At 42.3% G+C, this 14,216-nt stretch overlaps 1 long non-coding RNA gene and 1 pseudogene across 1 annotated transcript; both read right to left on the bottom strand.

Moving 5' to 3' along the window:
• Nucleotides 1–474: 474 nt before the first annotated feature.
• Nucleotides 475–2,185, bottom strand: LOC117469093. The gene is made up of 2 exons (XR_004554546.1): nt 2,096–2,185; nt 475–1,913 (listed from the first exon to the last, which is right to left on the bottom strand). It is a non-coding gene; the product is annotated as an uncharacterized LOC117469093 (long non-coding RNA).
• A 513-nt stretch (nt 2,186–2,698) lies between these two features.
• On the bottom strand, nt 2,699–9,351 carry LOC117469096 (annotated as a pseudogene).
• Between the last annotated feature and the right edge of the window lie 4,865 nt (nt 9,352–14,216).

Genomic DNA, 14,216 nt, shown 5'->3' with positions numbered 1-14,216 from the left:
TAAAGTGTGGAGTTCCATACTGAACACACCGCCTCTGACTCCCTTTCATCGGCTCTACAACTGTTTATTTCTGGCCTTACAACAGACGGACGCCATTTTGTGCTTAACTTCAAGCGGAATCTTCCCAAACTCGGATCAAACTAAAAAAATAGGCAGTGCTGATCAAACATTATTCAAGATTCTGTTACTGTCCTGTTTATTTCTCTACTCAAAAGTTTGCAGAAATGTATTTTAGTGCACTGTCTAGCTTTGAGATCGTTTTTACAACAGACGGATGCCATTTTGTGCTTAACTTCAAGCGGAATCTTCCCAAACTCGAATAAAAAAATAGGCAGTGCTGATCAAACATTAACACACAGACACACACACACACACACACACACACACACACACACACACACACACACACACACACACACACACACACACACACACACACACACACACTCAATGACTATACGACTGAGACTCATGTTTCTTTTTCCCACTCACTTTATTAATTGTTTTTGGTTCCATTAGTAATAAAATCACAATAAAGGTACAACAGCGTGCTCTGAGGAATTACATCTGATCTGATCCTCTTCCTGGGTAGTCATCCACATTTCAGTTCTCATTCACTTCCTGTTTCCCTTCTTTAACACTCAGGTAGCTTTCAGGCTGTGCACATTTAAAAGAAGACAGTATATTAAAGAATAAATTATATATATATACATATATATATACCAGTGAACCCCTCTAAACCCTTCATTAGACACTTCTGTTATTTCACTAAAGGTGTTACATTTCTAAATCTAATTGTTACATTTATAGATATAATTGCTCAATGACTGAATGGTATTCATACGTCACATCACTTGGTGAACTAACCCTAACCTTTCTGCGTATAGTAATAAAATCATCCTAATAAAACCCTTTTCTGATCACTTTTCTTCATCGGACACATATTAAGATGTTACATTTCTAAATATAATCCATGTATTACTAAATAAAGTAAAGTATGTTTGGCTCATAGTAATACAACCCTAGTAAAGGTACAACAGCGTGCAACAACCTCTCCATTGGGAATGACTTAAGTCTGATAATAATTCACTTCTTTAAAACTCACAACGTCTCAAGTTAAGACGTTTTGTGCTTCTTCGTGTTTTCATTTTTGATCTGCGCTTCATTTTATTCTTGGAAAAACAAATATATCAAATGAGCGTAGAGTTTTAGACCATGTTGCTGTGGATTGGGATCATTGTAAATAATACATCGATGTTTGGCTATACCGTCATTTGATCTGAGCAGTACTCGTATATGTCCTGATGTTGCCAGCAGTGACAGGTAATACGTCTCATCTAATCTGGGTCTAATGGCAGAGAGGTGATCTTTCACTGAATGACTTGTGTTGTGTAGGAGTTCCTCGTATCAGCTGATCCTGTGTGTTTCATTGGAGGGGATGTTGTTGCGTAATGCTGCTGTATGCTTCACTTCTATTATTCCCCTAAAGATGTTACATATCTCAATCTTATTATCATTGGACTAAATAAAGTAATACATGTTTTGCTCATAGTAATACAATCATAATAAAAGTACAACAGCGTGCTCTGAGGAATTACATCTGATCTGATCCTCTTCCTGGGTAGTCATCCACATTTCAGTTCTCATTCACTTCCTGTTTCCCTTCTTTAACACTCAGGTAGCTTTCAGGCTGTGCACATTTACAAACAGACAGTATATTAAAGAAGAAATTATATATATATATATATATATATATACTAGTGCACATAGTAAAAGAACCCCTTTTGATTATTTCCCCCACATCATAAAGAAGTTAAAACTCAGAATAACTGGAGTCCTCAGGAATAATCTCAGATAATGTGCCGGCTCAGTTTCACAGCAACAAGACCTTCATTTCCACCGTCAGGAATCAGCTGAGAACACAGAGACACTGCTGAGTCATGGTTTATACTTTGCTGCTTTGTGTTCATCAAGGAACTCGTTAAACATCGTGTTAATCAAGGAACTCGTTAAACATTGTGTTAATCAAGGAACTCGTTAAACATTGTGTTAATCAAGGAACTCGTTAGGAAGAACAAATGAAGGAGCTGCCTACCATGCACAGCTCTTCAGTTACTCCATCCCATAGTGATGATGGCCGCGTTCCCATCAGAGTATTTAGCAGATCTGTGCCTCCTGCGAGCTGCCCCCCTACAGCTCTGTACACAGACAGGAAGTTAGCTTCACAGACAGGAAGTTAGCTTCACAGACAGGAAGTTAGCTTTACTCTGTGTGTAAGTACTCTGTGTTTACTCTATCTTCACACAGTTGTATTAGTACTCTGTGTGTTAGTACTCTGTGTGTTAGTACTTTGTGTATTAGTACTCTGTGTGTTAGTACTCTGTGTGTTAGTACTTTGTGTATTAGTACTCTGTGTGTTAGTACTCTGTGTATTAGTAATCTGTGTGTTAGTACTCTGTGTGTTAGTACTCTGTGTGTTAGTACTCTGTGTATTAGTACTCTGTGTATTAGTACTCTGTGTATTAGTACTCTGTGTATGTGTACTCTGTGTATTAGTACTCTGTGTACTCTGTGTATTAGTACTCTGTGTATTAGTACTCTGTGTATTAGTACTCTGTGTACTCTGTGTATTAGTACTCTGTGTATTAGTACTCTGTGTACTCTGTGTATTAGTACTCTGTGTATTAGTACTCTGTGTATTAGTACTCTGTGTGTACCGGAGTGCAGGCCTGGCCCTGTGTGGGGCACAGCTCCAGTTTGCAGTGCAGGTAGATTTCACTGCTTCCTCCAGAGAACTCGAACATGTTGAAGGAGAAAACGCTGGACGTTCCCTGTCCGTTTCCCTGCATTTGCACCGTATCATCAGCAGGGTTCGGACATCTGCTCGGAGACAGGAAATACACAAGATGAAGTCTCAGAGTTTATTTTGTTCGAACAGTCAGAGTTTATTTTGTTCTAACAGTCAGAGTTTATTTTGTTCTAACAGTCAGAGTTTATTTTGTTCTAACAGTCAGAGTTTGTTTCCTCACCCGTTGATGATGAGGTCATATCGCAGATTACCGTCAGGTGATGCCTGATTGGTTGCCCAGCAGGAGTCTGTCACCATGGTGACCATGTTGGCGTCCAGCCCCACCGCCTCCAGCTGCAGCCAGACCTTCTGGTTCAGCAGGATCTCCGTGCTTGGGCCGACCGGCTGCAGGAGGCCGGCGTCACTGAAGGAGCTCATCGTCAGAGTGTAGTTCCACTCTCCAGATACGATGTGCTGCACCACAGAGCTGCACACACACACACACACACACACACACACACACACACACACACACACACACACACACACACACACACACACACACACACACACACACACACACACACACACACACACACACACAGTTTATCAGTGTGACGCTTGGATCTGTGGTACATTAACCTGTTAAGCCCTGAGCCTGTTTTTCAGGTCTCAGGCTCGAAAATGACATTCCCAGAACAAACGACCATATCTTCCCTTCTAAAAGGGTTAAATTAATAATCTTTTTTCTCAAAGTAATGATAAACCTGTGAGTTGGATGTAGAAAAGTCAGAATCAATATAGATGTTTTTTATTTCAAAGAAAATTCAGATTTTACATAGTAAAAAACTGTAAATTATAGTGTCCGTCCAAAAATTCTTTTTTACTTATAGTGAAAACTACCCTTGGATGATGGGTTAGTAGACTAAAAGCATTAGGAATCCAAAGTACAACATATAATAAGTACCCTGTATCAAGATTGATGCAAAACAAGTGACATTTGACCTTTTTAGAGAGATTTAGCAAAAATAAACCACTTCTGGGGTCATTTGGGTAGATTTTCCATATCTCTGGCCCCCCTTGCTCAATTTTGGTTGTTGACACCTCTTTCTGACCGTTAGAGCCAATAAAATCGAAGGGGGAGTCCCCCACACACACATTGTGAAGAGAAGAGGTGGGGGCTTCGCGCATGTAATTTTCCATCAGAGTGGACCTATCTCTAGCTTTGACATCTGGAAACGGAAAAGCAGTTTTAATGCTTATGGATTATCAGAAATCATTTCAAAGGGACACAGACACATTAGATTAACCTATGGATTAACTTCAGCAGCGTTTTTATCGTTTTAATGCCATTGAAGACCACTTTGGAGAGACTACAGATCCAAGGTAAAAATGTTAGCATTTTTAGCTACCTAGCGTCACCTGTTTTGATGTCCGTTTTTGCTTATAACGTCACAAATACGTATAATTAAGTGGTAATGTCGATGTCGTTAGATTCTGTGTCACCTCACGATGTGAAACGATGTGTTGGATGTGGTGAAATGATAAATAATAAGATTTTATGAGTGATTTTCGGTGCAGGAAGGTGTTAGCATTCTTCGCTCGTTGCTAATTCAGAGGCTCAGTGTTAGCATTGTGGGTTTTCTTTTGAAAAAAAAATTAAAATGATCAGTTAGATGAGTTTCTTCCCGTTACATGGATATAAAACATTCATAGTTTTATTAAATGAACATGCCCTCAGACACTGTTTCCTGCAAGATGTTGAGGCAGTGCCCCAGTTCCGGGGTCTCTCGGGCTTAACAGGTTAAGGACCAGGTGACGCTCACCTCTCTTTGATCCTGAAGTACACACTCCTGACCCCTGGCTGTGTGTACTTGCAGGAGAAGTCGATCTGGAACTGGTCTCTGCGGGTGATGACTCCGCCTGATGAGCTGTTCGAGAACATGATGGAGTTCTTGAAGACGATCTGGCTGTTGTTTCTCTGCAATGTGACAGAAAATGAGTTCATTTAACGGCCACATTATTCCAGTGCTCACTGCTGACGGTTCCATCCTGGCAGAGAACGGTCAGTGTTGGAGTTCACAGTCCAAACCATCCAGGTCATAAATCACATGGTCTATAATCAATAAAGGGAACTAGAGGAGATGCTCTCCCAGTATTTAATTAAAGTTAAACAGGGTGGCTGAAGCCTGTGCCTTCCCTTCCATCGATCATAAAGAGGCAGAACAACCTTCCAGCTCTTCTGAGTGCTGCAGGTGTCAATAACCAACTGAACAGGACTCAGTTAAAGCAGCTTTAAATGCTTCTCGTTTGCCCAAAAACGCTCTGAAGATAACCCGCCATGAGTCTAGAGGAAGTGATAACCACGCACCATGACCTCCGTCCCGCAGGGGGCGCTGTTGTTGAACCTGAAGGTCACCAGGTGGCTCTGGGGGTCCATGTGGCCCTTGCAGCTGGGGTCTTTGAGCTGTAAGGTGGAGAAGTCGATGCGTTTGTCGTCCAGCAGACATCCAGCCAGAACCACAGAGGCCGAGTTCTGCCTGCAGACCGTGGGATCGCCTGCAACACAACGACACTTCAACGACACACCGACACTTCAACGACACACCGACACTTCAACGACACACCGACACTTCAACATGGACTATAACGGGTAGTGGAGTTACTGACAGAATGTATTTGGCACTATAATGAAAGCTGTTTCTAAATTCCACACTAAACAATATGTTATTTCTGGCAGAGCTCAGCATCAAAACAGCTGTTAGCAGCAGGCTGGTGGTAAATAACCAAATCCCTAATTCAGACCAGTGCAAGCAGAGGAAACGGTGTGATATGCTCCGTACCTAAAGACTTGGTGGCTTTGTACTTGGAGGCGAACAGAGCCCGACAGAAGCAGCGGGTCGAACCGTGAACCTCTCCACAGAACTCATGATCACTGCAGGGCTGCTGACAGAGAGGTGTGGGGGCTGCAAACACACACACACACACACACACACACACACACACACACACACACACACAATGATTTACTTTTAAATTAACTTCATTCATTTATCTGCTTCTTTACTATTTTCCCATTTTATTAGGGAGCCTTGGCTTCTGGTTACTTTTAGGATACATTTGATCAAATATGTCTGCTTGACTGCACGAGTTCCAGTGCAATATCCTCGAATGGAAATAGAGAATCTTACAGCAGCCAGTAGTTGACCTCCAGTCCTCCAGGGTCACGTTGGCTTCCAGGCTGCAGGTCTTGGCGTAAGCCTCCAAAAAGTGGCAGTCGACCCCATCCACTAACGGGTATCTGCACAGAGTGTGTGTGCAGGCGCTGATGTACGGCTCTGGGTCGGTGTGCTCGTGACAGGCGGAGAAGGGAGGCTGCCTCATGAGATTACAGCTGTTCAGAGGGAAGAGTTTTCCGTGTTACATTGGTTGATCTTGCAGAAACAACGCTGCTTATATGACATGACAAGACGAGGGTGTTCATGGCTCAGCTCTTACTGGTCGGTGGAGATGTTGCAGTTGATGGCGCTGTCGACTGAGTCCTGGTATTGAATCTCACAGCTAGAGGGAGACAAAGATCACATTACATCTGAACCCTAATCCACATTATGACAAATAGGTCATATCAGTCGGACTGAGCGGTACCCAGGGAGGCTGATAGAGGACTTCTCTGCAGTCGGGGAGGTGGTCCACCTGGAGTTGGAGGGGCTACCACACAAACCCTCTACAGCTTCAGGAACTCCTGGTGGATGTGAGGGTAGAATTAAAGCTGTCATTCAGAAATAAATATGTAATATTCAGTCCAGATTGGAAGTACTGTTCTGTACCTGTCACATGTGCGCTGTTGCCATCAAAGAAGAGAGTCATGTTGGAGGACGGGAACTTAGCAGTGACTCCAGTCTGGTCCTTGGAGAGCTCCACGCCGTGCATCAGCTGAGCTGTGCTGCTGAGCACCAGGGCTTCACCACCAACCTACACACACACACACACACACACACACACACACACACACACACACACACACACACACACACACACACACACACACACACACACACACACACACACACACACACACACACACACACACACACACAGAGGGTTTGTGATACACCACCACAAAGTAACTCCTAGCAGGAAATGATCAGCATTGCTTGAGCAAACACCCCCATAACTACAACGTGCTAACGTACCCGAACTCTTCCTCTTTGCTCCAGATACATGGTCACACCTGGCAGCGACAGGATCAGGTGGTCCAGAAGAGGAACATCTGTACGCCGGCGCTCCCTGAAAGCGGCCATGAGGTTGAAGCTGGCGCTGCCTTCAGACTCCATCAGACTGTAGGCACAGCGATCCTGGACAGAGTGCACTGCTCCGTGGAAACCGATCACCGTGGAGCCCGTCACCGTGCACACCACTGGAAGAATAGCGCACCTGATGGACATTCAATTCAACATTCAATTCAAAGGTTTTATTGTCATATGCACAAAGCTACAGTGTAGAAATGGCGATGACATTCTTCTGACCTGAGCTCCTCCAACGATGCAACATATATAAGAAAAAGAAAGAAAAAAAAAGTAGTACAAAAAGTCTATATACATGTAAATAGAATATGATATGTAAAAGAACAGATGGAGAGGGACTCACAGTCTGGGTCTTTTTAAAGACAGACATACTTTACACTCATCCTAAACTCATAGGAAATGAATCCTTCTCAAAGTTCACAATATGACACAGAAAGGTCAGTAAAGTTACATTCAGCCGGTGAAACACGTACAAATATAATAATATCTCTCTCATAAATACGTGTGGAATACTAGACATCTAGAAGTATTTTATAAAACAGGGCATACAGTGATATTATGTTGCATTACGGGTAATGCTCAACTCTACTTGGGACAACCCGGATATCTGCGGTTTGGTCTGATTTATGGACGCAACACTACAATACTGATGGAGCTCGCCTCGGAGGATTTACACATGTGTAAAGCATGGAGGATAGGTCAAAGGATCACTTTATAGGAACACTGCACACACACCGAGACGCTGTGCATCCATCTGGATCTCTTTTCATAAAGTGTCCATCATGAGGCCCACCATGTCAAACAACTGCAATGGGAAATAAGTGGATTTAGGATTTATAGACTGAACCATTCTCCAGCTGATAAGAAACAATAATGGATGGACTTAAAACCCCTTTCCACTGAAATGAGAACCGTGTTAGTTCGGACGGTTGGTTCTCAATGTTGGACCAATGACCTGTTCATTTGACAGCACTGTTTACGTCCCTGCATTTTCCAGAAAAGCCAGCTTAGGCAAAAACTACAACAATGGCGGGCTGCATTGGAGCTGTGCTCTCGTTGCTCTTCTTCAGATCCAGGTTGAACTGTTCCCACTAGGATTCAGAGGCATTCACCGTTGCTTTAGTGACAGTCAGTAATTCACTGCTGACTGTCACTAAAGCAACAGATGCAGATTTCCCCAGTGATTCATATTTTGTACAATGTTTGACGTTAACTGCCAAACGTTTCCCTGTATCATATGGATGATGTTAGCATAGCCAGTCTGAAGAAGCAATAACCAGATTAAGAGCCAACAAACTAAATTAAACTTATTTAAAATATATAACACATGATATGAACATTAGATGGTTACGGCGTTTTAATTATTCACCATAAATGCTTTGTATGAGTACATGTTGCTATCATTGTGTCATTTTCCGTTTTCTACCGGCGTTCTTTCAATAGGATTTCACTTGTGATCTGATATGACAACTTGTGTAGCCTACAGTATGTAGTGATCACTTCTGAAAGCTGGTATAAAAACAACAGGAGAACGGGTCGTGCTGCTCCTCAAAACGGGCCATGAGAGTGAACGTATCTCTACGGCTCTAGTGATCTGACCCAGCCTCCACACAGATCTGGTTCTTGGTTCCAGTTCAGCAGTGCTCTGGTTCCTAACACGAACCAGTTTTGCTCATGGAAACAATGAAAGGACTGGTGAGCTATCGGGCACTAGCTCTGAACTGACCCTGGAACTGCTTTGGTGGAAAGGGGTAATAGAAATAGGAACAGATTCATCAATAACTGCAATAATCCTCAGGTGGATAATATCCTCACTCTCTCATGGAGGGTTCGATCACATGGGACACTTTATTCAAATCAGTCAGACCTTTATTCCTGATATAAAGAGCACATATTTACGTGTTGTCCGCTTGGCAAACCTCCTCGGGCCCACATGCAGTGTCATTAGAGAGGACTGCAGACAGAGAACAGAGTTCAACAGAGCAGGGCTCTGCGCTGGGCCCTAAGTTGGGCATCTCTGAACCCGCTATTATAGCGCCACCTTGGAGGAGAATGGAGGTAATGATATTACACTTCAGTAACTACAGGCAGAATTTAAGATAGGGAAACAACAGACATGTTTTAATATCACATTTAACTTAGAGGATCCCTTTCTTTGGGAACCCCCAGACCAGCTTACCTGAGCCTCTGCAGCCACTCAGGTCTCGAAGCATAGCTGGACCTGCAGGAGGCTCCCAGGTAGCCATCACTGTGCCACCGACTTTTGAAGAAATGTTCTAGTAAAGGATTAAACAGAATGTATTTGTATGTATATTATTTATTTAACAGGGACATTGCACACTAAGAACCATTTCTGTAAATGTGCCAGAGTTAGCCAAGAGGCTCTTTTACATCTGTAGTCCCTGGACAGATGTTTGAACCTTAAAAACACATTTAAAATAACAAGTAAATACAATCAGTGAAAACAAAGGTAACCTCAACACTGTACACATGAATGAAAGTGTTCTATAGATGCCACTTCTGATATATTTCCTCCGATGTTAGGACATGAAGTAACAGTGAGAGCAGTGGTGAGCTCCTTCATTATTCCAGATTGATATTTCTAATGAACTCCTTTGTCCACTTGAGGGCAGGAAGGAGCAGAACCACCAGCCCCTGGTGCTGTGAGTCCAGCCTGCCCCCGTTAGCTCTGCATGCTAGCAGCTACATGTGTCACTGCAGGGTTGCCAACTCTCACGCATCTGGCGTGTGACACACGCTTTCACTCTCAATCTCACGCTCTCACGCTGCCCAAACTATTCTCACGCCATAAACAAGAATACCGAAGACTAGAAACGGTTTTGAAAACTTTTGTCACGTAGTGATCGTCTTCTCAATAGAACATCTTTGATAATGTCTTCTGGCCAATCAGAATCACGATAACGGCGTGGTGTTTTTGCAGGAAGTCCCGACGGAGAATACTTTTACGGTAGTACATCTCTATACATCGATACAACATTACGTGTTGATAGAAATCAACACGTAATGAAATAAGACCCCACGGTTTGATGATTGATAGGTGTGTGGGCTGTCTTTCATTTTGACTCACAGAACAATGGGGGCTATCCACCCTTATCCACAATGTAAAGTAATTCACACAGCCTCTTCCCTCTTCTCTCTGTGAGGAGCAGCAGCTTCAGCTTTCAGAACAAAGTCACAAAAAACAAAAATGGCATTCATTCATGTCGTGTAGTAATAGATTTATTTATTTTTCTTCTCAAGAGAGTACCAGAATGTGTATTTTATGTTAGTATTTAAAAAAATCTCCTGGGGGACAATCCCCCAGACCCCCCTGCAGGGGTTGGGTTTTCAGCATGTCAACTCTTTCACCTGAGGGGAAATTGCAGGATTGGCTCCAGGTCGCCCTTTTTATTTACTACAAGACAAATGTGCCTTTTTATTTCATACAGTTCAATTTGGATTGAGACAGGGAAATAATCTAAACCTCACGCGTGGCGTTTCACTGTCGGGGGGAGCGTGTATGTAATTACATTACAAATACTGATTTGAGCCCCACCACTGTATGGGTTAGCCCTACCATAGATTACGCAACAAAAATACTCTGGAGCCGCAACTGCCGACCCGTATGGCGCATGCGCAGATCTAAGATCCAGTAGAAATGATCAAAAGTAAAAGTCTGCTGCTTATTGTTCTACTAGGCCAAAATAGAGTCAGAGAGTATATGAGAGTGAGAGTGTGTTAATTAATATATTTGGCAGTTTGGAGTAAGTCTGTAGATTTGTTTGTGTGTGTGTGTTTCATGTATAGGCCTCTCACGATAATTAATTTTGTTGGATACATTTTCCCGGAAATTATTGCGATAAACGATAATATTGTCGGCACCGTTGTATGACCATTTTAGACCACTGACATAATGATAATATATAATAATACCTCAAGTACATCCTTTCAAACTGCTAGTCACATCCTCATGTAAATGGCAATTTATCGAGGTCAGAAAAGTTATGGAGTTCATTATTATTTATCGTACGATAAGTCAATTAATTGTTTATCGCGACAGGCACACAATAAAACAGTGGAAACAAACATGTTTGACTTTCATTAGTGAATGAAACTGTGTGCCCTTTATAGTCTGTGTCCATTATTGTGTATTTGTATATATTGTATATATATCCTATATGCTAAGGTCCCGCTGCTGACACGATAGCAGTCATTTAGTGCGCATATGTGTAATTAAACTGAATTAAACCCATGATATCAAAATCTCACTCCAGCCAGGTACCAAAAGTTGGCAACCCTGGTCACTGATAATAACTCTCTTTGTCTTCATGCTAACACATGATGCTGAGTGACTTCTGCTTCCTGAAACTCTAAGGCTGTGTATGACATTATTTCTGACACCTATCTCTGTTTAGAAGTGAAAATAAGAAGAGAGTTTTCAAAGGAGAGGCTTAGAGGAGCAAACAGACTTCACTTGATCTTCTCCATTCAGCTATCCATGCTGAACTGATGCTGGTTCTGTATTCATATGAATGATGTCTGATAGTGATACAAAGGAATAATGGATCACACACAGCCTCAGTTCTCATTTCTCAGGGTGGTTAGGGTACAGAAGTCTTCTCAGGGATCAGTTCTCTGGGGATGGTAACTCTAAACATCGGTGAGGCTGAAGGGTTAGGGTTAGGTAACAGCCTCATGTCATACTTACTAAACCAGCAGGAAACTGAAGGGCATGAGATGTATGGAAAGCAGCTTGCAAACCATAATTGTAGAATAACCAATACATCTGAAAGCAGGAACAGAGAGAGAAATATTAGGAAATGCTTCCAACATTTTACAAATAAACTTTGATTTGAAGTTGTCTTTGCCACACAATGTCTTTGAAATGTTCATTTTGTACAAACAGCTGGACAGCCAGTCAGTGTGTAACAGGGATCGGATCAGGACTCACATTCTGTGTAGCACCAGTGAAGAACTGGATATAAATGAAACCCTGTCCCTTGGTTTTGATGTTAACAAGAGAACGAAAAGGGTTAACTGATCTCTTTGTTATACTGTAGATCAGTCTGGTTGAAGCCACCTCGTTGGTCACCACACAGTCAATGTCGTCCTCAGATGGGTCATTTTTGAAACAAACTTCATTCTTATTGCCGATCTTGACCTGCAAAAACAAAAACAAAACTGCAATATGAAGGCTTTCGCTCCAAAACAGCATCGTTTCATCTCCTCAAATGTTTGAGCTGCAAGGTGTACTTTTAGCTACGGAGAAAAAGGATAGGATCAATGATGAGATCAAAACATTTCTCTCACTTTGGAAAAATCTTTCTACAAGCCACTGTCCAACAAGTCTTTATGTCTCCTTTCATACAGAGACACATGTGGAATCAAAGAGACGCGTCCAGCTGCTCCAAACCACTTCCTGTTGGCTCTAGTAATGATCTGTCCCCACTCCATTGAACTGATCTGATCAGTGCCTGACCCCATAGACCCCATAGACCCCATAGACCCCATAGACCCCCAGACCCCATAGACCCAACCATAGACCCCATAGACCCCATAGACCCCATAGACCCCATAGACCCCATAGACCCCATAGACCCCATAGACCCCATAGACCCCATAGACCCCATAGACCCCATAGACCCAGAGGGAAATGTTACGCTCACTTTCCAGCTCAGGACCAGACTCACAGTGATGCATTCTGGGACCAAGCCTGTCTCAGTGCGTCTGATATTGAATAATATGAGGGGAAACTTTTATAATACCCAAAATAACAGCTGGCACAAAAAGCACACACTTTAAACTTTGTGTGTAATACTCAATTCATTCTCTGCCTTTAGCAACATGTCATTATTCATTTGCTCCCATATTTACAGGCTGACACGCTGAAAGGTAACAAACCGCTTACATTATATATAAATACAATCAAGACAAACACACTAGTGACTGATTCTGAGGACTGTGAGTTAGTACATATTAAACAGTGAGTTATAACATATTAAACAGTGAGTTATGTGTAATATCTATAATACCTTTATTATGTGTACTGTTGACAGTTCTCATGTTTCAGTGGCCGTGTCAGACCTGACCTTTACCTCACCGACCTCTATTAAGCTTACCATTGATAAAAAGATGCTAAATTGGCTGTGAATGGAAAGGATGTATGTTTCCATCTTGTCTGTTCAGACATGTGAAACTAGATAGAACATTCTGAACTTTTGATCAGTTAATGAATTAAAGTATAAAGTTTGCGTATTTGAAATTGAAATGTTTACTAAAACATGACATTGACAATGTGTTCTGCTTTCATGAAAAATGTTCATATTCCCTCTCTTTAAAATTACATATCATTACTATAAGTCTTTATTTGTTGTATTTTTAAACCTGAAGCTGCCTTAATTACCAAGGGGTCACCCAACAATAGTGGGATTCTCCTCCAGGGGCAGTTTAGATACTGCTCTGGGGTTCTACCAGCCCACCAACACCTACTACACTATACACTCCGTTTTGCTATCCTTGCGGTCGGACATCCGAAGCTGGAGTGCCTAAAATAGGGATACGACGGGCAGTTTTGGTGTTAGAGGCCACGCAGTCAGTGTGTGTGCTGGATGATCACAGGAAACACAGGCAGGGGTTCATTGTACTCACGTGTAACCATGTGTATGTTTTTCCATAGAAAGTGATGGGAACGTTGCTGATGCTGATGTGTCCACCAGGAGCATTCAGAGTAACCTGCTGAGAGGCAGAGAGCTCCATCTGGCTGGCAGCAACTGCAGGAGTTCCAGGAGAAACACATCCATCAGGAACAACCTGAACACTCATCGTTGACTGAAGTCTCTCCTCTGACTTGAAGTGACACTCATCAGTGCAATGAGTGAATAATGATATACTTATTTATTCTGTAAAACATGTGCTCCTTCAGGGTGAATGTATACAGGGTATCTGGGTTCTGTTTCATTCATAAATACAAGTGGTTGAAGGCTAACCCCCTCATTAACTGAAGCCATCAAAATGTTGAATAAGAGCTACCCGTTCAGATTTATATTGATTTCATGGATGAGCTCATGTTTTAAAAGTCTATCATTCAAACATTATCTTGTTTTATTTGCACAAAGAAGACAGTA

The sequence above is a fragment of the Trematomus bernacchii genome, unplaced genomic scaffold (assembly GCF_902827165.1).
Source record: "Trematomus bernacchii unplaced genomic scaffold, fTreBer1.1, whole genome shotgun sequence".
Taxonomy (NCBI): domain Eukaryota; kingdom Metazoa; phylum Chordata; class Actinopteri; order Perciformes; family Nototheniidae; genus Trematomus; species Trematomus bernacchii.
Note: the sequence above shows the minus strand (reverse complement) of the source record. Positions and strands in the feature narration are given on the sequence as shown.